This window comes from Tamandua tetradactyla, chromosome 7 (assembly GCF_023851605.1).
Source record: "Tamandua tetradactyla isolate mTamTet1 chromosome 7, mTamTet1.pri, whole genome shotgun sequence".
In the NCBI taxonomy this organism is placed as follows: Eukaryota; Metazoa; Chordata; class Mammalia; order Pilosa; family Myrmecophagidae; genus Tamandua; species Tamandua tetradactyla.
In genome coordinates this window covers 62,463,874-62,489,883 of record NC_135333.1, presented here as the reverse complement: position 1 = coordinate 62,489,883, position 26,010 = coordinate 62,463,874, and the positions used below count along the sequence as shown (strand labels likewise).

The following is a 26,010-nucleotide window of genomic DNA, read 5'->3' as shown; positions in this document are numbered from 1 at the left end:
CTCCAAAATATAGGCAGCTAGAAGGCTTAAGTATTTTTTTTATCATCACAATCGACTCTTTTCCTTCTTTTTTTTGTGAAAAATAACATATATACAAAAAAGCAATAAATTTCAAAGCACAGTACCACAATAAGTTGTAGAACATATTTCAGGGTTTGACGTGGGTTATAATTCGACAATTTTAGGTTACTACTTCTAGCTGCTCTAAGATGGAGACTAAAAGTGATATCAATTTAATGGTTCAGCATTCATATTCATTTATTAAATCATATCTTCTCTTTATAAGTCCACCATCACCGTTGATCTTTCCATCCCTGTCTTTAGGGTGTTTGGACTGTGGCCTTTCTAAATTTTTCATATTGGAAGGGTCTGTCACTAGTATGGGGTGGGGAGATGGAACTATCTGATGTTCTGGAAAGGCTGGGCCTTCTAGGTTTCAGGATTTATCTACACCAGGGACCCATCTGGAGGTTGTAGGTTTCTGGAAAGTTACCCCAGAGCATGGGACCCTTGTGGAATCTTATATATTGCCCCAGTGTTCTTTAGAATTGGCTGGAATGGTTCTGGTTGGGATTTGGCAGGTTATGATAGGTAGCAATGTCTAACTGAAGCTTGCCTAAGAGCAACCTCCAGAGTAGCCTCTCCACTCTATTTGAACTCTCTCAGCCACTGATACTTTATTAGTTACACTTCTTTTCCCCCTTTTTGTCAGGGTGGAATTGTTCATACTAATGCCTTCTTTGGGGTAACTTTCTAATAGTTGAACTACTGGATTGAAATGAATACATATTTTTCATTTTGATATATATATTATCAGATTGCCATCTAGAAAGATCAACAGTGTCACCTATCACTAGAAAAGTGGGGGAGGTCTAGTCATGCCATTGCCAGCTTTTTTTAAAAATTTTTATCTGATGAGTGGGTAAACATTTCTCACAATATATTCTATCACATTGGTATGTTTTTTTTAATGCCATTGTTTTAAAATTGATTTTTGAATTACTCCAAGTGGGGCATACATTCTGTAGTTCTCCTTCCTCGTACTTCCCTCAGGCTGTACTGCTGCACTATTTAGGTTCTGGTTAAATTTCAAGACCTTTGAAAATGTATGAAGTTGCCATCCCTATTAAAAACAATCTGGTAACTGCTCAGTAGACTATTTAAAGAAAAAAAGATTTTATTCTTTTGTTTTTGCTGTATGGTGGGGGGGTCACATTTCATCCTTTTTTCATGTGAATCTCCCCTTATTGCAGCATCATTTTTTGTTGAATATTTGTTTGGTTTGGTGTTTCATTTGTTTGTTTGCTTATTTGTTTGGGAAGTGCATGGGCTGGGAATTGAACCCGGGTCTCCTGCATAGCAGACAAGAATTCTGCTACTGACCTAATGTTGCACCCGACTATATATTTTTTGAGGGTAAGTGTACTGGTTTGAAACTGTTATGTCCCCCTGAAAAGCCATGCACTTTTAATCCAGTGTGAGTAGAACCTTTTGATTAAGTGGTTTCCCATGGAGATGTGACCCACCCTGACCCACCCAATTCAAGGTGGGTCTTAATTTCTTTACTGGATCCCTGTATGAAGAGAATAAAAGACAGAAAACAAAGAGAGAACTGAGAGCCGACTCAGAACAGAAAGATAAAACCAAGTGACAGATGTTTGGAGATGCTTGGAGACAGAAGCTCAGAGAGGAGGCCATTGGAACTAGGAGCTGAAAGCGATACAACCTGGGAGCAGAGGGCCAGCAGACGTTATCATGTGCCTTCCCGTGTGACAGAGAAACCCCAGATGTGATGAGCCTTTCTTGAGTGAAGGTATCCCCTTTTTGATGCCTTAATTAGGACATTTTTATGGCCTTAGAACTGTTAATTTGTAGCCTCATAAATCCCCTTTAAAAAAGCCAATCCATTTCTGGTACATTGCATTCCGGCAGCATTAGCAAACCAAAACAGTAGGGAACTTACAGCTTTCTTCATTATCTAGTTGTGATCCTGGATATAGTGGGTGGTGAGTAAACGGTATTTTTAAAATATAAATTAAATCATATTCTTTTGGACATACTGCTGAGTTTAAATGCTTTAACTTTCTTAAAAATAATCTTTTCAAAGTTGTTATAAAATATACACTTGAAAAACTGCAGAATAAAAATTGTCATCCATGGGCGGGCCATGGTGGCTCAGTGGCAGAGTTCTTGCCTGCCATGCTGGAGACCTGGGTTCAATTCCCAGTGCCTGCCCATGCAAAAAAATAAAAATATGAAAAAAAAATTGTCATCTTGTGTATATGTTTCCTACCTCATACTTTATTTCTAAAATGAGACAAGTAGGACTGACTGATTATTATAGGTATTTGTTAGGAATAACCAACCTACCCTATTCTATAAGTACATTTGGCATTTAGAAATTGGAAGTTAGGAAATTGATTAAATAAGTTTGTTTCATGTATCTCATGGTTTTGAACTTTCTGGATTAGAATGTACTATATGTTAGAAAAGGATAATGTTGGCTAAATGATATTGTAGCTTGGCTTTATTAAACACTATAAGTGTCTAGACAAAAGGAAAAGGGAAGCTAAATTCTGGGAGCTGCTGTAGTATCTTCAGACATAGGTCAAAGTTTGTTTTTTAATTTTTTATTAGCACAATTGCAGGTTTACAGACTAATCATGCAGAAAATACAGAGTTCCTATGTACCCTTCTACACAGTTTTCCCTATTATTAACACTTAGCATTAGTGTGGTATCTTTGTTTACAATTGATGAAACAATATTATAATTATACTATTAACTATAGTCTGTAGTTCACATAGGGTTCATTGTATTTTTTAAAATTTTTATTCTAGTAACGTATATACTATCTAAAATTTCCCCTTTTAAACATATTCAAATATATAAAGAACAGTTCAAGTTTTGAATGGAAGGCTATAGGAAAATAGAATTTTCTTTATAGCTGACTTACAGTATTATGCATTCTTAATGGACTTTTCTTCCACAATAGCTTTTCACTAGAAATAAAACATACAAGTTATATTAGCTTAAACAGGCAAAATTAGTTAGCTTTTAAAACTTCGGCCATCTAGGCTTTTTCTTTTGGATGCAGTTTTTATTAGAATATTAGCTAATTGTTTTTCATTGGCAGCATATCACTTTAATATTATATGTCTTGAAAGTTTAGTTTAGTGAATGTGTTTGCCTAGTTGTGTCTCTACACCCATTCCTTTGGTCAGGGAAGAAGTGGTGACAGTGATGGGAATACATTGTGAAAATTACTTAGCAGACTGGAAACAGAAGGGTTACTTTTAGTTTTGAATTACTTGTATCCTATTTCATTCCAGAAAGAATTTCTGATTGCTTAAAATAAAAGATTGGAAAGTATAATGAAATATGTATTTAACAAAAAAGGAGAAATCGGGGAAAAGGAAGAAGCATTATTCTCTTCCCAAGTGGCACATAGTTCAATGATAAGAATAAAATTTGGGGGTTGAATTTTCTTTGCAGCAAAGGTAAAAAAAAAAAAAAAGGAAATATAATAAAATATATAGCACTAAACTGGAAGGAGGAAGAAGACCAGAGTTTCAGGGGTAAATCTTGACAAGAACTTTTAAGGAATTATTCAAATTGAGCATTGCTTTAAAAACAAACAAAAACTTAGGGGCCGAAATTAAAAAATGGTAAGGGCTAAACATTAATGTTCAAGCCAATGAAAGAAATTCTGTGTGGGTATTGGTTGGATTTTGGGCTGCAGATTTGTGCTTCATTTGGCTAACACAGATTTTTTTCCGATATATTTCAAACATATAAAAAAATAGACTAATATAGTTATTCATATATCTACTATTCAGCTATATCAAATAATATTTCCCGCATTTAGTTAACATTCATAAATCTCCCATCCAGCTATATCAAACCATAACATTTTCCATATTTTTAAGAAAAAAGTTTCATATTCGTTGAAGCACTTTCCTAGATTACATTTCACTTTCTTTCCAGAAGTAACCATTATCCTGAATTTGGTGTCTGCCATTTAACAAACTTAAATTTACTTATTCTCGTGTTGATAGGCATTTAGTTTTTCTTCCAACTTTTCCTGTATTGAAACAGTGCTACATTGAATATTCTTGACTGAGAATTCTGTGCACATATTTAAGAAACTTTTTGGCAGGTTTTTCACACTGCATGTAGTGACTCATTAATGGGTTGTGAGATCTTTTCAGGGATATATATTGATGAGGAAACAGATTGCTGATTCTCCATTCTGGGTAATAGCCACAAGCTTTGGAAACTAGATAAGCAGGTGGTCTGTGTTACCTTGTTCTAAAAGTTGATGAGGACTTGCATGTACTCAGTCATCCAGTTGCTGTCATCATTTATGTATATTCTGAAGTTTGGTGCCTTTAATTTTGATTTCTGGAGAATTGCGTAAGTAAATTGGAGTCTGAGCTTTCTAAGATGTTTGAGTGAAAGTGCTATAAGTTACTTACCTAATAATGAGCATTTTTCATGTGCTTATTTGTATATGCAATTTTCTATATTGCATGTGCAATTTTTCATATTGGTTATTTGTATATCCTTTTTTTTTGACGGGGGTGAAGTATCTGTTCAATTCTTACATTCTCTTTTTTTGCATGGCAGGCACTGGCAATCGAACCTGGGTCTCTGGCACGGCAGGCAACAGCTCTGCCTGCTGAGCCACTGTGGCCCGCCCCAATTTTTTAAGTTAAATTGTTTTTCTTATTGAGTTAAAAAATTCTTTATGTATTTGGTATATAAGTACTTCGTCAGATAGTTGCATTTTGAAAATGTTCTTCCGTTCTGTCACTTGCCTTTAATTTTAGTAATCTTTTGGAGAGCAGAGTCTTAAATTTGAATGAAAAGCCAGGTCACTTTTTTCTCTGATGGTTGGGAAGTTTTGTGTCCTAAGAAGTATTTAGCTATCCCATGGTCCTGAAGATTTTCTCCTCTAAACCATGCCCTTGACAGTATTTCTCTTTATCCTGCCCAGAAGTTTGTGTCATCACCCAGAGTTTTCTGTTGCTTGTTGCCAAAATATGGCACAAAAGTAAGGAACATTGTTCTCTAGGCTTTGGCGACTTGACTGTGTGCATTTAGTTTAACAGGTTACGTTGTGTCAGGGGTGGTGGTCTAAGAGCAATGTAATTCTGATAGTGTATATAGGCATTTGTCTGTTATAGATGGGATGAAATTGAAGGTTAGCTTATTGCCCTTTGCATCATCCTTTAGACCTATGAAAACCAAAGACATGCTTTAAGTTTATAGTTATTAATTTGACAGGAGACTGGAGCAATTTCAGTTAGACATGGTAGAGATTTAGTAATGTTATTGCTCTTAGTCATAATGTAGGAGATGGTAGTACCTTTGGATTTAAACTTTGGGTCTTTGTAATGTTGCATTCCTACTTTGTGACTAAAAGGCTTGCAAATAAAAAATATTGCAGTTACAATGATATTTACTAAAACTGCACTGCAGAAGAGTATGAAGTTTCCAGTTTAGAAAATTACTGTGCTTTAAACATTTTTCTTAACACTTTCGTTACTTTAACTGTGTTATGGGGTTGATATGAAAAGAAGATGCATCTGGCTTGATCAAGTATATTCTGGACCGGAATTCAATTATTAGTATCTATCAAGTCTTTATTTTCTAAAGATTAATTTTCTTTAAAGCCTCAGGATTTTTTCTCCCAGTATTGGTCATATTTTGATCACTTGCATCTGTGTTTTTATCACAAACTGTATTCAACCCGATATTGTTAATTGCAAATATATTTGATTCTTTGTTGGCTAACTTGAAAGAAGGTCAGGTCTTTTTCTCAACAGAGAATATGTGGAGAAAACTGATCCCTAACCAGATTCAACAAGTTCTTCCTGGTCTGTAAACCTTAAGTGGGCATCAGAAGTCATTAAGTGGATAATATCATTCTGACTGGCTACAAATACTCAAACAAGCTCTGCTGTTATAAAGTGAAAAATAAAGCTAGCCTATCCTATCTGAAATCTTTGGGCTGTTTAAAATCCTCTACATTTTGGGATCATTTTTTCATTTTCTAAGGTGCTTAGGTTGGGGGAGTATTGCCTTTTTATCCCTTAAAATCTGTACCCTCACCTTTAGTGATTGTCCCTGGTTAAGGTTTCATTGCTTATGATACAATGTTTGGGTTTGGTTAAAATTCCTTTATGTCTCTGAAGATCTGTGGGACTAACTGATTTAACTTTGTAGACTTTGTTATTAGATTTAGTGTTTGTATTATAAAGAAAACACTTTTTTAGTAAATAGAATGTATTTTGTTTGTTTTCTTTTGTTCGTTGCTAGATCTTCTGTCCCTAGAACAGTGTTTAGCACAGAATAAATATGTAAAAAAGTATTTATTAAATTATGAATGTCTTAGTTCACCAGGCTGCTATGACAAATACCACACATTGGGTTGACTTAAACAATAAAAATTTACTGGTTATGGTTTGAGGCTAAAGAAGTCTTAAATCAAGATATTGACAAGGCTTGCTAGAGTTTCTGCTAGAGTTAGTAGTGTTCTGGTGCTGGCCACTGGAAATCGTTCAGCTTTGTTGGCTTGTATCTCTGCCTCCCATCAAATGGCAATATCCTCTTCTGTTGTCCACTTTTCTAGTTTTGTGCAGGTTTGAAGCTGTTAGGTACCCCAGAAAAGCCATGTCCTTTTCCCTGATCCAGTCTTGTGGGGACAACCATGTTTCTTTTAATCCCGATTCAATATCGTGAGATGGAAACCTTTAGATTGGATTGTTTCCATGGAGATGTGACATACCTGATTGTGGGTGTGACCTTTTGGTGGAGATGCAACTCTCTCTGCCCATTCCAGGTGGGTTTTGATTAGTTTACTGGTGCCCTTTAAGAGGGGAAACATTTTGGAGAAACCTCAGATGTAGACACTTGGAGAACAGTTGCTTCAGAACCAACAGAGATGCTTGGAGAACAGTTGCTTCAGAGCTGACAGAGACGCAGTCATTTGGAATGCTTGGAGTGATGACAGAACATACGCCTAGACAGGGACTTTTGGAGATGCGGGACAGGGGCGTTTGGAGGTATGGAGCCCAACAGACGTCGTCACCATGTGTCTTCTCATTATGTGCTAAGCAAGCCAGAGCCCAGAGTTGTGTCCCGGAGGAACTAAGTCCCACAGATATTGAGAGACAAAACCCATGGCATCAGAAGCTGGAAGCGACAGAACTGGGAACAAGGACCAGTAGAAGATGTCTGCCACATGCCTTCCCATGTGATAGCTATTAGCCTTTCTTGAGTCAAGGTATCCTTCCCTGGATGCCTTAGAACTATAAATTTACAACTTAATAAAATCCCCTTTTAAAAGCCATAACATTTCTGGTATATTGTATTCTGGCATCTTTAGCAAGCTAATATAAGTTTCTGCTAGTTCTTCTGGTTTCCACTGATTTCCACCTTCTTGTTGTGTGGCTTCCTCTTATCACCGGCTTCTGGTTTCCTCTCTTTATAAGGCCTTCAGTAATATGGATTAAGCCTAACCCTCATTCGCTTGGGCCACACCTTAACTGAAAACAGCATCTTCAAGATGTCTTATTTACATCAGATTCATACTCCACAAGAATGCAGATTAAGATTAAGTACATGTCTAAATTGGGGTATATAATTCAATCCACAACAGTGAGTTCAGTTTTATTACTCTACCTTGATTGAAATTGCGGCTTTATAGTTTCTTATAGCAGAAGTTAAACATGTAGTCAGTTCTTGGACTGTTTACAGATACATTTTAACAAATCTTTGCTTACTGTAATAGGATGTTTTTATTGGTATACCCACTTTATGGAGAATTAATTTATAGCGTAGATGGTTTAAGTTTGGGGCATTGATTTGACATGGTTTCTGATGTTGAATGGTAAAATGTAGGCTTTTTAAAATCTGCTTTAGAAATTTAAACTGCCAGATGTAGTTCATCTTTCATAATGATACTTGATTGATTGTGATGGTTTAGAGTGACTATTATTTTGAACTGAATGCAGTTAATATGTTTCAGTTTCTTGATAAACAAGTTATACTATTTGAGATGGCCACATCGTACTTTTGAACTAGAACTCCTAAAACTTAAAAAACTCAGAAAGTCCATTGTGTCCCCCACCCCCTTGTTTTTTAAAAGTCTTAGAACTTGACATTTACTTTTTGGGGAGGTGATAATTAAAACAAATTCAGATCTTTTTCATTTCTGCTGATGTATTTTTTTTCTTTAAGCTTTATGGTATTTTCCAGTTTTTAAAAGTCAGGTTTTTTGAGATATAGTTACACTTAATAAAATTCACCCTTTTTTTTAGATGTATAGTTATTATGAATTTTGACAGACATTATTGAAGGCTTCTGGACTGTTATCTAGTGAAAAGGTCTGTCGTAGCAGCTCAGGAAATAACACTTGGTATCTTTTTTAACAATTTGGAAACTTTTATGGGAAGATTTGCAGTGTGTATTTTCTCAGTGATACAAGAGAACAGCACAGTGTAGTAGGCTTTCACTTCTTATTTCCTCAACTCTTTTTTATATGACAAATAAAATTTGCCTGGTTTCCTCTCTGGAAAGTTGACCAATATGTAGGGCATTATGCTAGAGCAGGTTCCATGCTCTTTTTTTTTTTTTAACATTTTTTAATATGATGTAATATATATACAAAAAAGCGATAAATTTCAAAGTGCATTTTACCATGCTGTTATAGAACAATTTCAAAGTATGGTGTGGGTTTTCATTCCACAATTTCAGTTATTTCCCTGTCGTTGCTCTAAAACACCAGAGAGTAAAACAAGATATCAGTATAATAATTCACAATAGTCATAGTCATTTGTTAAATTCTGTGTTCTCCATTACAACTCCTCCTTCTCCTTTGATCCTTCTCCCAATCATTAAAGGGCTGTTTGGGCAATGACATTTTAACTTCTTGTTGAAAAGCAGCCATGCGATTTTATTTAAAAGATTTGGCCTATTTAATGCTAGAGAAAAAAAAATAGTGTAAAAAATATCAAGGGTTAAAAAAAAATACCAAGGTCGCTTTTTGTCTTTGTATCTTCAAAATAATGTTAAGCTGCTGATTGATCTAAAATACTTCTTCACACTTATAGCAGTTAAGGTTTTATGAGCATGGGAACTTAAGAATGCTTGTCTTAAAAACCTCATTGCTCCTTCTGATAATCAACTCGGCCTTTTTTTTTTTAATAAGGGCAGTATCAGTAGAGCAATATATATTGGAAACCTTTCCCAATATCAGTTTTGTTTTTTGCAGTTATCAGTTAAGTGTCTTATTTTCGTTTTTCTGCTATAGAAATGGTCTGAGTGTTTGGGAAGAATTAAATTTTAATCTTCTTATTGCTTTTGGGATATAGCAAATATCCATGTGTTTCCCCATTTCTTGACTTTCTTTTAATTTTATTTTATTGTGAAATATGACATATATTCTAAAAAGCAATAAATTTCAAAGCAGACTGCCACAGTTAGTTATAGAACATATTTCAGAGTTTGGTTTGGATTATAGTTCCACAGTTTTAGTTTTTTCCTTCTGGTTGTTCCAATCTTGATCTTTCTTTTTCTTTTTTTTAATTGTTAAAAGCAACGTATATACAAAAATGCAATACATTTCAAAGCATACCTCAACAATTGTAGACAGATTTCAGATAATTCTACAATTTTAGGTTTTTCCTTCTAGTTGCTTCAAGACACTGCAGAAGAAAAGAAATATCAATCTAATGATTCAACTGTCATACTCATTTGTTAAATCCTATCTTCTCTGTTATAACTCCACCTTCTCCTTTGATCTTTTCCCTAATGACTGTTTCTTGATGTCTTCTACCTTGTTGTAAGATGCAATATCCTTACTATCTGAGTTGAATCTCTTGGTTTTGGCATTTAATATCATGTATTTCTTTGAAAACAGTTTATGGCGGATTAACACATGAGGATTGTGGTTATGTATAAAAGCATCACCTTGTATGTCAGATAAGGTTTAATCCTGACTCTGCCACTTATTAGCTATATGAACCTCGGACAAGTTATTTATAATCTTTCTGGCTGTTTTGCCATCTACAAAAATGGTGAATAATAACTGTACCTATCTCCTAAGATTGTTTAAGGTTTAAAGGGTAATCCACACGCCGTGCTCCCTTGAATGTAGTAAGCGTCAGTGCATATTAGCTGTTCTTGTTGTCATCATCTTTCTCCTCCTCCAGTAAAGATTTTGGAGCTTCTACTTTGCATCCTGAGTCGTACGTGGTATTGTGGACAGAAAAATGATTCTAAAGGCTTCCTGACCCTAAGATGTGTCACGGTTTAGGAAGGGAAGACAAACACATAAATGAAAAAGGGTATGTAGGTTGTGACAGGCTGTATACAACAGAAACATAATTGAGAGGTAAAGTAAGTTAATTTTGTAAGTCTGGAGAGGGGAGGTCAGAGAAATTTCTATCCCTTGAGTACAATTCTCATTCATTCATTTGACAACTATTTGCTGAACACTCTTCATGTCCACCTCTGTTGTAGATGCTGGGAATGTAAGAGTAAAGGAGACAGGTAATGTCTCTTCTCTCAGACGCTTTCTGTCTGGTCTGGAAAAGACTAATAGTTATTTGCAAGTAAATAAAAACTTCAGATAAAAAACTAACAATTTGAAGCCAGAAACTCAGATGTTTGTACATTGGTGTTCATAGCAGCATTATTCACAGTAGCCAAGAGGTGGAAGCAACCCAAGTCTTATCAGCAGATAAACAAATATACAAAACATGACATGCAATAGAATATTGTATGGCTATAAAAAGGGATGAAGTTCTGATCCATGCTACAGCATGGATGAACCTTGAAAACATATGCTGAGTGAAAGAAGCCAGATAAAGGGACAGATACTATATTCCAGTTATGTGATTCCATACTGAGAGTATATAAATTAATAGAGACAGAAAGTAGATTAAAGTTTACCAGGGGCTGGTAGGATAGGGGATGGAGAATTATTGCTTAATGAGTAGTTTCTGTTTGGGGTTATAAAAAAAGTTTGGGCAATGGATGGTGGGTGATAACTTTGCGCATTTAATTGACATCACTGAATTGTATCCTTGAAAGTGGTATAAATGGGACATTTTGAGTAAAAAGTTTAAAAAATAATCAGAGACATGCTCTGAAAGAGTAAAAAAATAGTGTGATAAGGAATGACTGAGGGTGTTTTAGACTGCATGGTTAAGGAAGATATAAGTAACTTTTAAGTTGAGATCTGCATGTCCAGAAAGTCCTCAGGGACAGAGCATTCTAGGCTTGGTTACCTGTAACTAGGTAACACTAAACCCTTTGAGCTTTTGGAGTATTTGAGGAGCAGATTATCTAGCAGTTTTTTCTTTGACCTACTGGTTGTTTAAGAGTGTGTTATTTAATCTCTGTATATTTGTATAAGTTCTCATTCTTTGGTGGTTATTGATATCCAACTTCATTCCATTGTGATCAGAGAAAGTGCTTTGAATAATTTCATTGCTTTTAAATTTACAAAGACCTTTTTTGTGCCCCAGCATATGATCTATTCTGCAGAATGTTCCATGAGCACTAGAGAAGAATGTATATCCTTGTGTTTTGGGTCTAATGACCTATATATATCTGTTAGGTCTAATTTATTTATCAAGTTGACTAACTTCTCTATTTCCTTGTTGATCCTCTTTCTGTTTGTTCTGTCTATAGAGGAGAGTGTTGTATTGACGTCTTCTACTATTATTGTTGAAACATCTATTGTTCCCTTCAGTTTTGCCAATGTTTGTGTCATGGACTTTCCTGGATTGGGAGCATAAACATTTATGATTGTTATTTCTTCTTGGTGAATTGTTCGTTTAACTAATATATGGTGTCCTTTTTTTTGACTCTTATGATGTCTTTACATTTAAAGTCTCTTGTCTGATATTAGTATAGCTACTCCTGCTTTCTTTTGGTTACAACTTGTGTGGAACATCTTTTTCCATCGTTTCACTTTCAATCTATTTGTATCCTTGTGTCTGAAATGAATCACTTATAAGCAGCATATAGCTGGATTATGTTTCTTAATCCATTCTGCCAATCTCTGTCTTCTAATTGGTAAGTTTAGTCCATTAACATTCATAGTTATTACTGAAAAGATGTTTCTTGAGTCCACTATCTTATCTTTTTTATTTTATTTGTCAGATCTATATGTTCTTTTCCCTCTTTCTCTGTGTATTCTTTAAATTACCGTTAGTGGTACTGTTCAATTCTGTGCCCTCCTTCAGACCTCCCTTTCCTGTCTTTTTTTTTTAACAACTGACAAAACTCCCTTTAGTATTTTTATTAGGGCTAGTCTCTTGTTGACATATTTCTTTCAGGATTTGTTTGTGAAATTTTTAATCTCTCCCTTGGTTTTGAAGGACAATTTGGCTGGGTACAGAATTCTTGGGTGGAAGTCTTTCTCTTTCAGGATCTTAAATATATCATACATTACCTTCTCGCCTCTATAGTCCCAGTTGAGTAATCTTTTTATCTTTTTTTTTTATTAACGGAAAAAAAGAAATTAACCCAACATTTAGAAATCATACCATTCTACATATGCAATCAGTAATTCTTAACATCATCACATAGATGCATGATCATCGTTTCTTAGTACATTTGCATCGGTTTAGAAGAACTAGCAACACAACACAAAAAGATATAGAATGTTAATATAGAGAAAAAAGATAAAAGTAATAATAATAGTAAAAAAAAAACCCAAAACAAAACAAAACAAAAACCTATAGCTCAGATGCAGCTTCATTCAGTGTTTTAACATGATTACTTTACAATTAGGTATTATTGTGCTGTCCATTTTTGAGTTTTTGTATCTAGTCCTGTTGCATAGTCTGTATCCCTTCAGCTCCAATTACCCATTATCTTACCCTGTTTCTAATCCTGCTGGACTCTGTTACCAATGACATATTCCAAGTTTATTCTCTAATGTCGGTTCACATCAGTGGGACCATACAGTATTTGTTTTTTAGTTTATGGCTAGACTCACTCAGCATAATGTTCTCTAGGTCCATCCGTGTTATTACATGCTTCATAAGTTTATCCTGTCTTAAAGCTGCATAATATTCCATCGTCTGTATATACCACAGTTTGTTTAGCCACTCGTCTGTTGATGGACGTTTTGGCTGTTTCCATCTCTTTGCAATTGTAAATAACGCTGCTATAAACATTGGTGTGCAAATGTCCGTTTGTGTCTTTGCCCTTAATTCCTTTGAGTAGATTCCCAGCAATGGTATTGCTGGGTTGTATGGCAATTTTATATTCAGCTTTTTGAGGAAGCGCCAAACTGCCTTCCACAGTGGTTGCACCATTTGACATTCCCACCAACAGTGGATAAGTGTGCCTCTTTCTCCACATCCTCTCCAGCACTTGTCATTTTCTGTTTTGTTGATAATGGCCATTCTGGTGGGTGTGAGATGATATCTCATTGTGGTTTTGATTTTCATTTCTCTAATGGCCAGGGACATTGAGCATCTCTTCATGTGCCTTTTGGCCATTTGTATTTCCTCTTCTGAGAGGTGTCTGTTCAAGTCTTTTTCCCATTTTGTAATTGGGTTGGCTGTCTTTTTGTTGTTGAGTTGAACAATCTCTTTATAAATTCTGGATACTAGACCTTTATCTGATATGTCATTTCCAAATATTGTCTCCCATTGTGTAGGCTGTCTTTCTACTTTCTTGATGAAGTTCTTTGATGCACAAAAGTGTTTAATTTTGAGGAGTTCCCATTTATTTATTTCCTTCTTCAGTGCTGTTGCTTTAGGTTTAAGGTCCATAAAACTGCCTCCAATTGTAAGTTTCATAAGATATCTCCCTACATTTTCCTCTAACTGTTTTATGGTGTTAGACCTAATGTTTAGATCTTTGATCCATTTTGAGTTAACTTTTGTATAGGGTGTGAGATATGGGTCTTCTCAGTTGAGTAATCTTAACTCAGTCTTATGTGGTTTCCCTTATATGTAGTAGATTGTTTTTCTCTTGCTGCTTTTGGGATCTTCTGCTTCTTTTCAACATTTGACAGACTGATTAGTATGTGTTTTGGGGAAGGCCTATTTCCTTATAAAGGCAACCCTTTATAAGGGTTGGGAAGTTTTCCCCTGTTATATCCTCAGCTAATCTTCCTAGCCCTTCACTCTTCTCTTCTCCTTCTGGGATACCAGTGATTCTTAATTTGTGTGTTTTGTTTTGTCCATCATTTCCCTGAGATCCAATTCAAAACTTCCCATCTTTTTTTTTTTTTGCCATTTGCTGTTTTGAGTGTTTGAAATCAGTTACTCTGCCCTCTAGTTAGCTTATTCTTTCTTCTGCCTCTTCAAAGCTGCTGTTGTGTGTCTCAAGTATGTTTTTTGTTTGAGCTACAGCATCTTTAACCTCTGTGATACCTGCTATTTTTCTATTTCTTTCAAATATCTTCTCAAATTTCTTTCAAATTCCTAGTGTCTTCTTAATCTCCTTTATGTCATTATACATCCCATTTATTTTATTTAGTGGAGTTATATGAACATCTTTGATGAGTTGTTCCAAAGTCTCTGTCTCCTCCAGTGTTTTAATTTGGTTATTAGGCTGGGTTGTATCTGTCTGCATCATGCTGTGCTTAGTGATCTTCTGTTGTCTTCAAGGCTTATAAATATCTTGATAGGTTTACTTTGGAATTTGGTTTCTTTTAGTAGTCCAAAGCTTTATATTTGCAGGATGGATGTGGATCAGAATGTGGGGCATTGGGCAGGGCACAGTAGTGCGGTGATGCGTTGCAGTGCAGATACAGGTACAGGTTGGGGACGCTAAAGCTGTTGCCTGTGAGCATGGGGTGTGATTCCCGGGGTTGTGGAGGTGCGATGCAGTTGCCGAGGGTGTAGGATGCAGCTCGGGGCCGACCTTGGAGTTCAGGAATGGGGTGCGGCATGAAAGACGCGGAAGAAGAGTGTAGTGGGGGGCTATTGGGGAGGCTGAATGGATGCCCGGGGGCTGGTGTAGAGGTAGGATGTGGGTGGCATGTGGAGCGTGAGGGTCATGGGTATCAGGGTGTAGGATAGGTGGTATAGAGATCAGGGCACAGGGTGGGGCAGGGTACTGGTGTGCCTTTGCACTGGGTGGGGTATGTGTCTACCGGACCCTGGATGTGGATGTGGAAGTGTGTATGGGTGAGCACAGGTCACCAGGGTTGTGGACGTTGGTTGGGGATAGGAGGTGGCATTGTGTGGCTGGTTCCCTGGCTTGGGTGTGCAGGTATGGAGGGAGTTGGAGCAAGTGTGCACATGTGTGCAGGGCTGGGGCTATGTAGCACATATTTGCTCATCCGTACCTGCCAGGTGTGGGAGCAAGGAAGGCACTTGGGGCAAGTGTACTTGTTTGTGGGGCAGGGGTTGGGTTGCAGGGGTCAAGAAGTCAGTGTATGGATACGTGGGCACCCAGCGCCAGGGAGAATATGGCTGTGTTGGTACATGGGTCTGGGGGGCGGGGCTCTGGTATGCGCTGGTCTAGGGCACAAGGCCCTTGTGTGAGCATATGCAGAGCCAGGGGCATTGGGCCAGGGTTGCACTGGTGTGGGCTGGTAGTGGGTGTGGCTCGGCTGTGCAGGTCAGTTCTTAGCCAGAGCTAGGGGTGTGTAACTGGGAACCTGTGCATATGGGCAGGTCTGGGAGGGCCATAGACTGATGTATACATGTGCAGAGCTCAGGGGGCTGGGGTGGGTTGCCCGACTGTGTGGGTTGGGGGCAGATGTAACTTGGGTATGAAGGTAAGCGCCCGCAGACTTTATGCGCTGGTGACCGTTTGCAAGCGCAGGGAGAGGGAGTTGGGTCTCAGGATGGGTGTGCACATGCTTGGGATAGGGTGGTGGGTGTGTGTGTGTGGCAGGGCCAGGGCGTTTGGAGTGTGGGGGAGGACTGATGATGGGGGTCAAGTGTGTGGCGTATGGGGTGAGTCACTGGTTGCTGGGCAGCACCGTAAAGGTAGTGTGCTCAGGGAACATGGCTTGACTTACTTCGTAGTCCCTATCTCCCTGTCCGTGCACTCCTGAGGGCTCCCTTTCCCTCCTTTTTTAAATGTAAAACAGATTTTAATCTAAACTTTCATAGTGAACGATCATGAGTTTGGATTCATCATACTTCGTAAGACTATCATTTAAACAAAATCAACCTAGAGGAAACAAAAAGATTACACACTTAGGAAAAACTTAATTTTTAAACTTGTAAAATTTTTGCAGTTTAGGAAAAACACTTGGTTCCATGTAAGTTAGTTCACCTAACTAAACTTTTAAAGTTGTTTCTTAATTATCTTATATATAAAATTATTACATGAAGAGACAAAATGTGAAAAGGGATGCATGAGGAGTGTTTACAGTAAAAATTATTTTATGTAATTTCTTGATTACTTTCTTTATACCTTGCACCATATTAAAACATTGCACTGTCAATTTTTCTCTCTTACATTTTTTTGTTATGCCTTGCATTTCTCTTTTAAATATTAATTATACAAGTAATACATGCTCATGGTAAGATTTTTTATAATCTGTAAGTAAAACAAATTGTCTGCTTATACTCCTAATTACACTCTCTTCTAAAAGGCAGTCACTTTAAACATTTTTTTGTCTTTTACTCTATAAAGTTATATGCTTTTTTTTTTTCCACATGGATAGGATCCGGAAATCAAGCCTGGGTCTCTGGCATGGCAGGTGAGAATTCTGCCACTGAGCCACGGTTGCACCACCCAAGTTATATGCATTTTTGAACAAAGTTCTCTCATGAGATTGATAAATTATTTGTTTAGTCATTCACTTCATTTTCATGCCTGAGCATGATTTTCAGTTGCTCAAAAACTTTTTTTTATATATCTCAATTGTATTTTTATACTTCCCAGTTTATTTTGAGAACACCTTTTCTGCTATGTAGCCAAATGAATTTGAAATTACATATACCTATAAATGAAACACTGATAAAATATAACACATATTTAAGGACTTCAACATAATAGAATTCTCTTTTTCCAGCTTTTCAAACTATTTTTTTTCCCATATAAGCCAATATATAATATTTGACATTTGGGTTATATGTGCACCTAAAGCAGACACATTTGTCAAAGTGCACATACGATAAAACAGCATAGTGAGTGTCCTTTCTGGATAAAATTAAATTTTCAGAGGGAACGTAGTCCAAATGGGAGCAAAAAGTCGATTTCCTCATAAAATAAGCTAGAAAAAGAAAAATTAAGACTAATGTTGAAGATTTATACCATAAATTATTCTATTTCCTCTCTTTTTAACATATAAATGTGCACTCTGGGTATGTGTGAATCAAAATACTTGTAGTCAAGATTGTGAAAGCCTATAACTAGGGTAGTATGTAATTCAATTAAAGGCTCTGGAGTAAAAAAAAGAGAAGACATTTGTCCATCAGGTTATACATATTGGCTTAGTAAAGAGGTAGATTATTTAAAAGTCTCAGTGGGCCCAGATATTGACTTGGGCCTGAAAGTGATGTTTAATTATTTACTAAGATCATAATTAAATATATTAAAAGTCTTGCTGTCACTGGATAGTACCTTAAGGTTAAGCACTGAAAAGAAACAAGTGTTACAAAACACATAAAACATCATATTTTGTGGTTCTACTATTTTGTTTGTTCCACTATTTTTGTAATCAGAGCAAGAGAAGAGGTCCAATATGTTTAAGAACATTTAATGTACTCCATAAGCTGAATCAGAGATTTGTATTAATTCTCCTGCAAACACAACATTGATTTCCAGCTGCAATTATTTTTTAAGGTAAGTCAATTGAAAACAAAGTTGTGGCCTTGAGCTATGAAACATTACACTTTTAACAGCTTATTGAAAAACCTAGAACATCACTGTAAGATGTTAATCATTTGCCTTCAGCAGTGAATGGATGCAGTTTTACTGTCACTTCTCCAAAAATGCTTTGCAGTACCTAACACACTGCTGGTACACATTCTCAAAGTCCAAGTCATTTCCATAATAGCGATCTTCAATAATAAGTTGTTTTTGTGGATCATAGCTCCCCAGTAGTTCAAATTTTGCTTTGCAGTTTTTAACTTCACTGACTTTTCTATTCAGATCTCTCAGATTGCTTTCATCCATACACAGTATATAATTAAATGTGGCAAAGTCTTCTTTGGTAATCTGCGGGGCAACGCGATTCATAGGAACATCATGCTTCTTCATGCAGTTTTGCCCTCGCTAATCAGGAGGGTTTCCTAGCTCATAAGTGGATGTCACAGCACTGTTTATCCTCCAATTACCTGAAATATTTTGATCAATTTACAAGTTTTCTGAAAACTGCTTCTGTAGTGGGTGACCGACAGATGTTACCCAGACATATGAACAGCACTGATTTGGGCAGCCGCGCTGCCATCTTCAGCTACCAGGAAAGACAGTCCAAAACATATTGATGTGCTAGGTTTTGTCTGCAAATAGATGTAACTTCTAAAATATGTAGTCAGTTCCTCAACTTTTATGACATTCTTCAAAAGCATCAACCTTCTCAAGACAATGAATATTGCGTTTTTTGCCAAACAGCCTTTTAATTTCAGTGTCAAATATAAAATGGTGGGCGTCCATGTTTAGTTGGATCATAAACAACAGACATGAGATAGTGGAACCCTTTTCTTGTTAGGGACAACATTATATCAACATAGCATTCTCGATCACCTGTATTAACAACAACTAAGGCTCCTTTATCCTAAATCCTGTCAAATTTGCCAGTATTTACTCTGGAAATATAAAAAATGCTTCAGCAGTACAATAAAATGTTCCCTGAGAAACTCTTAAATACTTTGGCTCCAGGAATTTCAGCAATTGGTTCTACTGAGTAGGAAAGATTCTGCTCTGTAAAAAATTTGTGAATCCCAAGTTCGCTGATCTCCACACCAAGTACCTGTTTCCCTGGTCTGCAAACCATCTTATCTCAGCTGCTTTTCCACAGAGGAAAAAATATCCTTAGTCCACTCTTGCTGTTAAGAAAAGTAACCAAATGCTTCTATAATAGCTGATGTCCTTGCTTTACAGCTCATACACTTTTCTTGCCAGTCTTCCAGAGTTAGCACCCAGTTTTTCTGTACCTCATTAATGTGGTACTTGTTAATTTCGAATAACTTTCTTGTATCAGTCATAATTTTGAAGACACCTTTGCCTCACAAGCAGATATCTTCAAGCCTCATTTGCCTTATTTGTTACAATTCTTTTCCCCCTTTTGATCAGAATGGCATTGTTGATCCTATGGTGCCAGGGCCAGACTGGTCTCTGGGGGTCATCTCCCTCACTGCCAGAGAGACTTTCATCCCTGGATGCATATCCCATGTAGGAGGGAGGACGATGACTTCACTTGCAGAAATGGGCTCTCCAGCCACCCACTACCTCTCCCTTTCCCTTTTTTTTTTTTTTAACATGGGCAGGCACCATGAATTGAACCCAGGTCTCTGGCATGGCAGGCAAGAGAATTCTTCCGCTGAGCCACCATCATACTGCCCTCCCTCATTTTTTAAAAATTTTTTTTTATTTTTCTTTTTTCTCTTCTAGATTGGATTTATTTTTATTTCTACCAGTTTTTTTTTATTAATTAAAGAAAAAAAGAAATTAACACAACATTTAGAAATCATTCCATTCTTTATTTCTTTCCTTTTGCTTGCTTTGGGATTAGTTTGCTGTTCTTTCTCCAGTTCTTCCAAGTGGACAGTTAATTCCTGCATTTTTGCCTTTTCTTCTTTTCTGATATAGGCATTTAGGGCAATAAATTTCCCTCTTAGCACTGCCTTTGCTGCGTCCCATAAGTTTTGATATGTTGTGTTTTCGTTTTCATTCGCCTCGAGGTATTTACTAATTTCTCTTGCAATTTCTTCTTTGACCCACTCGTTGTTTAAGAGTGTGTTGTTGAGCCTCCACGTATTTGTGAATTTTCTGGCACTCCGCCTATTATTGATTTCCAACTTCATTCCTTTATGATCCGAGAAAGTGTTGTGTATGATTTCAGTCTTTTTAAATTTGTTAAGACTTGCTTTGTGACCCAGCATATGGTCTATCTTTGAGAATGATCCATGAGCACTTGAGAAAAAGGTGTATCCTGCTATTGTGGGATGTAATGTCCTATAAATGTCTGTTAAGTCTAGCTCATTTATAGTAATATTCAGATTCTCTATTTCTTTATTGATCCTCTGTCTAGATGTTCTGTCCATTGATGAGAGTGGTGAATTGAAGTCTCCAACTATTATGGTATATGAGTCTATTTCCCTTTTCAGTGTTTGCAGTGTATTCCTCACGTATTTAGGGGCATTCCGGTTTGGTGCATAAATATTTATGATTGTTATGTCTTCTTGTTTAATTGTTCCTTTTATTAGTAGATAGTGTCCTTCTTTGTCTCTTTTAACTGTTTTACATTTGAAGTCTAATTTGTTGGATATTAGTATAGCCACTCCTGCTCTTTTCTGGTTGTTATTTGCATGAAATATCTTTTCCCAACCTTTCACTTTCAACCTATGTTTATCTTAGGGTCTAAGATGTGTTTCCTGTAGACAGCATATCGAAGGATCCTGTTTTTTAATCCATTCTGCCAATCTATGTCTTTTGATTGGGGAATTCAGTCCATTAACATTTAGTGTTATTACTGTTTGGATAATATTTTCCTCTACCATTTTGCCTTTTGTATTATGTACATCATATCTGATTTTCCTTCTTTCTACATTCTTCTCCATACCTCTCTCTTCTGTCTTTTCGTATCTGACTGTAGTGCTCCCTTTAGTATTTCTTGCAGAGCTGGTCTCTTGGTCACAGATTCTCTCAGTGACTTTTTGTCGAGAATGTTTTAATTTCTCCCTCATTTTTGAAGGACAATTTTGTTGGATATAAAATTCTTGGTTGGCAGTTTTTCTCTTTTAGTAATTTAAATATATCATCCCACTGTCTTCTAGCTTCCATGGTTTCTGCTGAGAAATCTACACATAGTCTTGTTGGGTTTCCCTTGTATGTGATGGATTGTTTTTCTCTTGCTGCTTTCAAGATCCTCTCTTGCTGCTTTCTCTTTGACCTCTGACATTCTAACTAGTAAGTGTCTTGGAGAACACCTATTTTGGTCTATTCTCTTTGGGGTGTGCTGCACTTCTTGGATCTGTAATTTTAGGTCTTTCTTAAGAGTTGGGAAATTTTCAGTGATAATTTCTTCCATTAGTTTTTCTGCTCCTTTTCCCTTCTCTTCTCCTTCTGGGACACCCACAACACGTATATTTGTGCGCTTCATATTGTCCTTCAGTTCCCTGATCCCCTGTTCAAATTTTTCCATTCTTTTCCCTATAGTTTCTGTTTCTTTTTGGAATTCAGATGTTCCATCCTCCAATTCACTAATTCTATCTTCTGTCTCTTTAAATCTATCATTGTAGGTATTCATTGTTTTTTCCATCTTTTCTACTTTGTCCTTCACTTCTGTAGGTTCTGTGATTTGTTTTTTCAGTTTTTCTGTTTCTTCTTTTTGTTCAGCCCATGTCTTCTTCATGTCCTCCCTCAATTTATCGATTTTATTTTTGAAGAGGTTTTCCATTTTTGTTTGTATATTCAGCATTAGTTGTCTCAGCTCCTGTATCTCATTTGAACTATTGACTTGTTCCTTTGACTGGACCATATTTTCAATTTTCTGAGCGTGATCCGTTATCTTCTGCTGGCGTCTGGGCATTTAGTCAGATTTCCCTGGGTGTTGGACCCAAGAGGTTTAAAGATTTTTCTGTGAAATCTCTGGGCTCTGTTTTTCTTATCCTGCCCAGTAGGTGGCGCTCGTGGCACTCGTTTGTCTGCGGGTCCCACCAGTAAAAGGTGTTGTGGGTCCTTTAACTTTGGAAAACTCTCGCTGTGGGGGAGGTTTGCCAGCCGAAGCGGCTTGGAAGAGTGCCAATCCGAATCTCCCAGCTGGCCTGGGGATCCGAACGCGGGGAGGGTCGCTGCCCGCCGCAGCCCGGGAGAGCGCCCGTCCGAATGTCCTAGCCGGCCCGGAGCGCCAAGCGTGGCGGGAGGGCGCCAGCCGCTGCGACCCGGGGGAGTGCACCGTTCCCAGCCGGACCGGGAAGCCACGTGTTTGGAAGGGACCCTGGTCACCGTTCTCCACGGCCTGGGGATCTCCAATCCAATTCTCTCAGCTGGTCCGGGGGGCCACGCGTGGGGGGGGGCGCCAGCTGTCGCGGCTTGAGGGGACCGCCTGTCCAATTCTCCCAGCCGGCCCGGGAAGGAGGGAGGGAGGGACTCCGGCCGCCTGCCGCCCCAACCCGGGGAAGCCCGCGCCCCTTGGCGATCTCACTGGAGCGGGTTCTCCCAGCCAGTCAGCCGTTCCAGAATGGGGTACTCTGTCTTCTTGATCTCTGTCGTGGCTCCGGGAGCTGTTCTGTATCGTTTCTACTCCCCTAGTAGCTGTTCTGGAGGAGGAACTAAGACCCGCGCGTCTTACTAAGCCGCCATCTTCTCCAGAAGTCTCTCCCCTCCCTCATTTTTTTTTTTTTTTTTTTTTTTTTTTTAGGGAGGAAGGGAAGGAAAGACAGAGAGAAGGAAGGAAGGATAGAAGGAAGGAAAGGAGGAAGAAAGGGAAACATCTTTAAACGTTTTCTTGTTTTATTGTATTTTGTTTGTTTGTTTGTTTTTTACATGGGCTGGGGCCGGGAATCGAACCGAGGTCCTCCGGCATGGCAGGCAAGCACTTTGCCCGCTGAGCCACCGCGGCCCGCCCCCCTCCCTCATTTTTGAAAGGCACTTTTAGTGGATGTAAAATTCCTGGTTGACAGTTGTTTGCTTTCAGGATTTTAAATATGTCATCCTACTCGCTTCTTGCCTCCATGGTTTCTGATGTGAGATTGGCACTTAGTCTTATTAAAGGTCCCTTGTTTGTAACATGTGACTTCTTGTGCAGCTTTCTCTCTTTATCTTTGTCCTTTGACAGTTTGCTTATAATATGCTGTGGTTGGGTTTGTTTGGAGCCAGCTGCACTTCTTGGTGTGTATTTTCATGTCTTTGACTAAATTTGGGAAGTTTCCAGCCATTATTTCTCTGTCCATTTCTTTCTCCTTTTAGGATTCCTACAATGTGTATATTGGTAAGCTTGATGGTGGCCCACAGGTTCCTCTGGTTCTGTTCATTTTTCTTTTTTCTGCTTCTGGATGATTTTAGTCATCTTCTTTTCAAGTTCTCGGATTCTTCTCTTATCTCCAGTCTGCTGTTGAATCCCTCTAAGGGATTTTTAATTTCTGTTACTGTGGTCTTCAGCTCAGTTTGGTTCCTTTCCATAATCTCCATCTCTCTCTTGATATTTTCTGTGTGTTCATCTGTTGTTTTCCTGATATTAGGACCATTTGAGAAAATTCTGGTATGTTGCAGATCTGGTCCTCATCATTAATGACTTTTAATACTTTAATCTTCACCTTTGCTTGAGCCATTACTTCCTGTTTCTATTTATGTTTTGTACTCCTTTTTTGAAACCTGGACATTTTGATGTTACAGTGTGTTATCATTGAAATCTAGATTCTGAGCCACCTGTTCCTTAAGCTTGTATCCAGCTTGTGTTATGACATAGCTTTCCTTGAATGCCAGGAGCTGACAACAACAAAGGAAAGAAGAGGGAAAGAAAGAAAAGACCTTTCCTAGTCTTTGAAGATTGACCTGGGCAAGGAGTCCTCTCCTTCAGAGTTTATCCATATATCAGTTTGTAGAATAGCCCCAGGCCAAAGTGTAGGGACCCCCTCCCCCCCAGCCTTCCTGCACATGCCTCTTGTCTTGGGCATGTGCCTGTGGCTCTGGCAGTTCCCCCATATACATGGATATGAATGTTCCCTTTTCCCTAGGAAAGTTTTCTCAGCACCCTGGTCACTGAACTGTTCCACACCTGGCAGTCTCTTATCTCAGCAGCAGTGTTCTTCCATAGTGTTCTTTTAGGAGAGCTCAGTGAGCTGCCCTCGATAAGCAGACTACTTTCTGGGACAGCACATCCCTCAGGCCATCACCATAGAGATAAATAAGGCCAGACATATATTGCACAAGGGTTACTTTACTCCCTCTGGAATCAGGATCAGGAATCTGCACTTGGAGTGTGGGCCGGCTTCCTGTTGAGCCAGCAAGTGGTGGGGGAAGGTCTAGCCTGGGTGCCACAAGACCCTACTGCTTTTAAGTAGACTTTTTCTTGACTTGGTGCTTGTGCTATTACTGCAATCCTTTAGATTTTTTTCTAGAGCTTTGGTAAAGGTTTTTCTGCCAGGTTTAACTGCTTGTTCAAAGCTTTTGTAGGGGGAGAGAGCCCTGAAGCATCTCTCGCTGCCATCTTGATATCAGGTGTTTCCTATACTTTTCTGTAGATGTTTCTTGACATTTTGAAAGACTAGATGAAATTTTAAGGAACCAAATCACAGTTCCTTTTTCACTCGCTCCACTGTCTCAGTCCATTTCTTGTCTACATTAGACTGTTAACCCAGGAGCTCTCAAACTTTTTGGTCTTGTGACAGCTTTACACTCTTAAACTTTGAGGATCTCACAGAGCTGCTTTACTTTGTGAGACATACACACTGTTCCAATATTAAGAATTAAAACTGAGAAATTAAAAAGTATTAATTCATTAAAAATAATGAACCTATGCATGTTAAAATAGTATTTTAAAATAAAAAGTAACTATTTTCCAAAATAGAAAATTTAGTGAGAAATTTTGCAAATTTCTTTAATGTCTGGGTTAATTGAAGATATCTAGACTCTCATTTCCTCTTCTGCAGTAAATCTGATGTGAGAACACATGCAGTAACCTCTGAAAAACTCCATTCAGTGAGTGTGATAAAGGTGATATTATTACTATGAAAATAGTTTTGACATAGTAGATCCCTGAAAAAAGGATCCCTAAACTACACTTTGAGAACCGGCTTCTTAGCCAGTGACTAAATACCTGTCTTACCCATTACTCTTTAAACCAAGCAAAGATACATGGACTTGGCCATTGCTTATCAGTGATCTTGTTTTTTCATCTTGCTAGTCTAGAGAGGTTAATTTGTGCTTTTTGAACTGTGCAACCTGAGAAGACTATGGGTAGGCAGTGTGAATTGAAAGACCACACAATTTTTATTGTTTCAACATTTTAATAAGTTAGTATTTAAGTGGTATGTCAGGTCTGACACAAATTAGGTGAGAGAAAACACACAGTAATTTGAACAAGGAGAATAATGTAAAGAATTATTAACTGTAATGGGGAATTGGGAGTAATGAGGAATTGCCTTCTAAGAAGCAAAGAGAATGTTAATATAGATATAGCAGATATAAGGAACAACCACTACCCCTAATTCTGAGGTGGAGTACCCAAGGAAGCTATCCTCCCACTCCTACCCTGAGCTGACATTTTGATTGCGTTAGAAGATGAGGCATGACTGGGGCTCACTGATAGGCAGAAAAGTTGCTTAACTGGCATAACTTGCAAGAAATCCATTTTCTGGAACTTGCTGAAAATTAAGCCTCTGGTATGGGAAAAGCTACAGGACCCTGCTAATTTAGCATACCAGAACCAAGAAACAACCTTTTTCTGCTGTGTATCTCTATAGTGCCCTCTACTGACAAAATGAACACGGTGACACCTGGTAAAGGAAAAGTATTTGAAGGGCCCTGATGATTTTCACTTAGCAGGCAATAACAGTGCATTTAATAATTGGTATAGTCTACCTCTTTGACAACTTAACTTCCATTATACACATCAAATGATGATAAAGAGGAAAGTTCAGATATGTCAGTTTTTTAAGAAATGAAAACCTTAGGAGCCAGTATGCTTTGGAGGTATATTATGAAAAATACAATAGCATTTTTATTTTTTCTTTGGAGATAGTGTGTATGGAACTTGATAAAACAGAAGTATCCTTTCTAGAGTAGAAGCCTTCAGAGTTAGCAAAATGCTTCTTGTTGGTTTGATTTAGGGACCCGGGGTTTTTTTTAAATTCCTTTACATTTGGCAGTAAAAATTCACAGATAAATAAGAATAGTTTTG

General features: G+C 37.7%; 1 protein-coding gene and 2 pseudogenes across 2 annotated transcripts in view; 1 reads left to right on the top strand and 2 right to left on the bottom strand.

The window, feature by feature from the left end:
• ADIPOR2 (adiponectin receptor 2) overlaps positions 1-26,010 on the top strand; it is a 96,101-nt gene that overhangs the window by 8,067 nt on the left and 62,024 nt on the right. The window lies entirely within an intron of this gene.
• On the bottom strand, positions 17,925-18,396 carry LOC143689716 (low molecular weight phosphotyrosine protein phosphatase pseudogene; annotated as a pseudogene).
• Positions 18,489-19,153, bottom strand: LOC143690468 (thiopurine S-methyltransferase pseudogene; annotated as a pseudogene).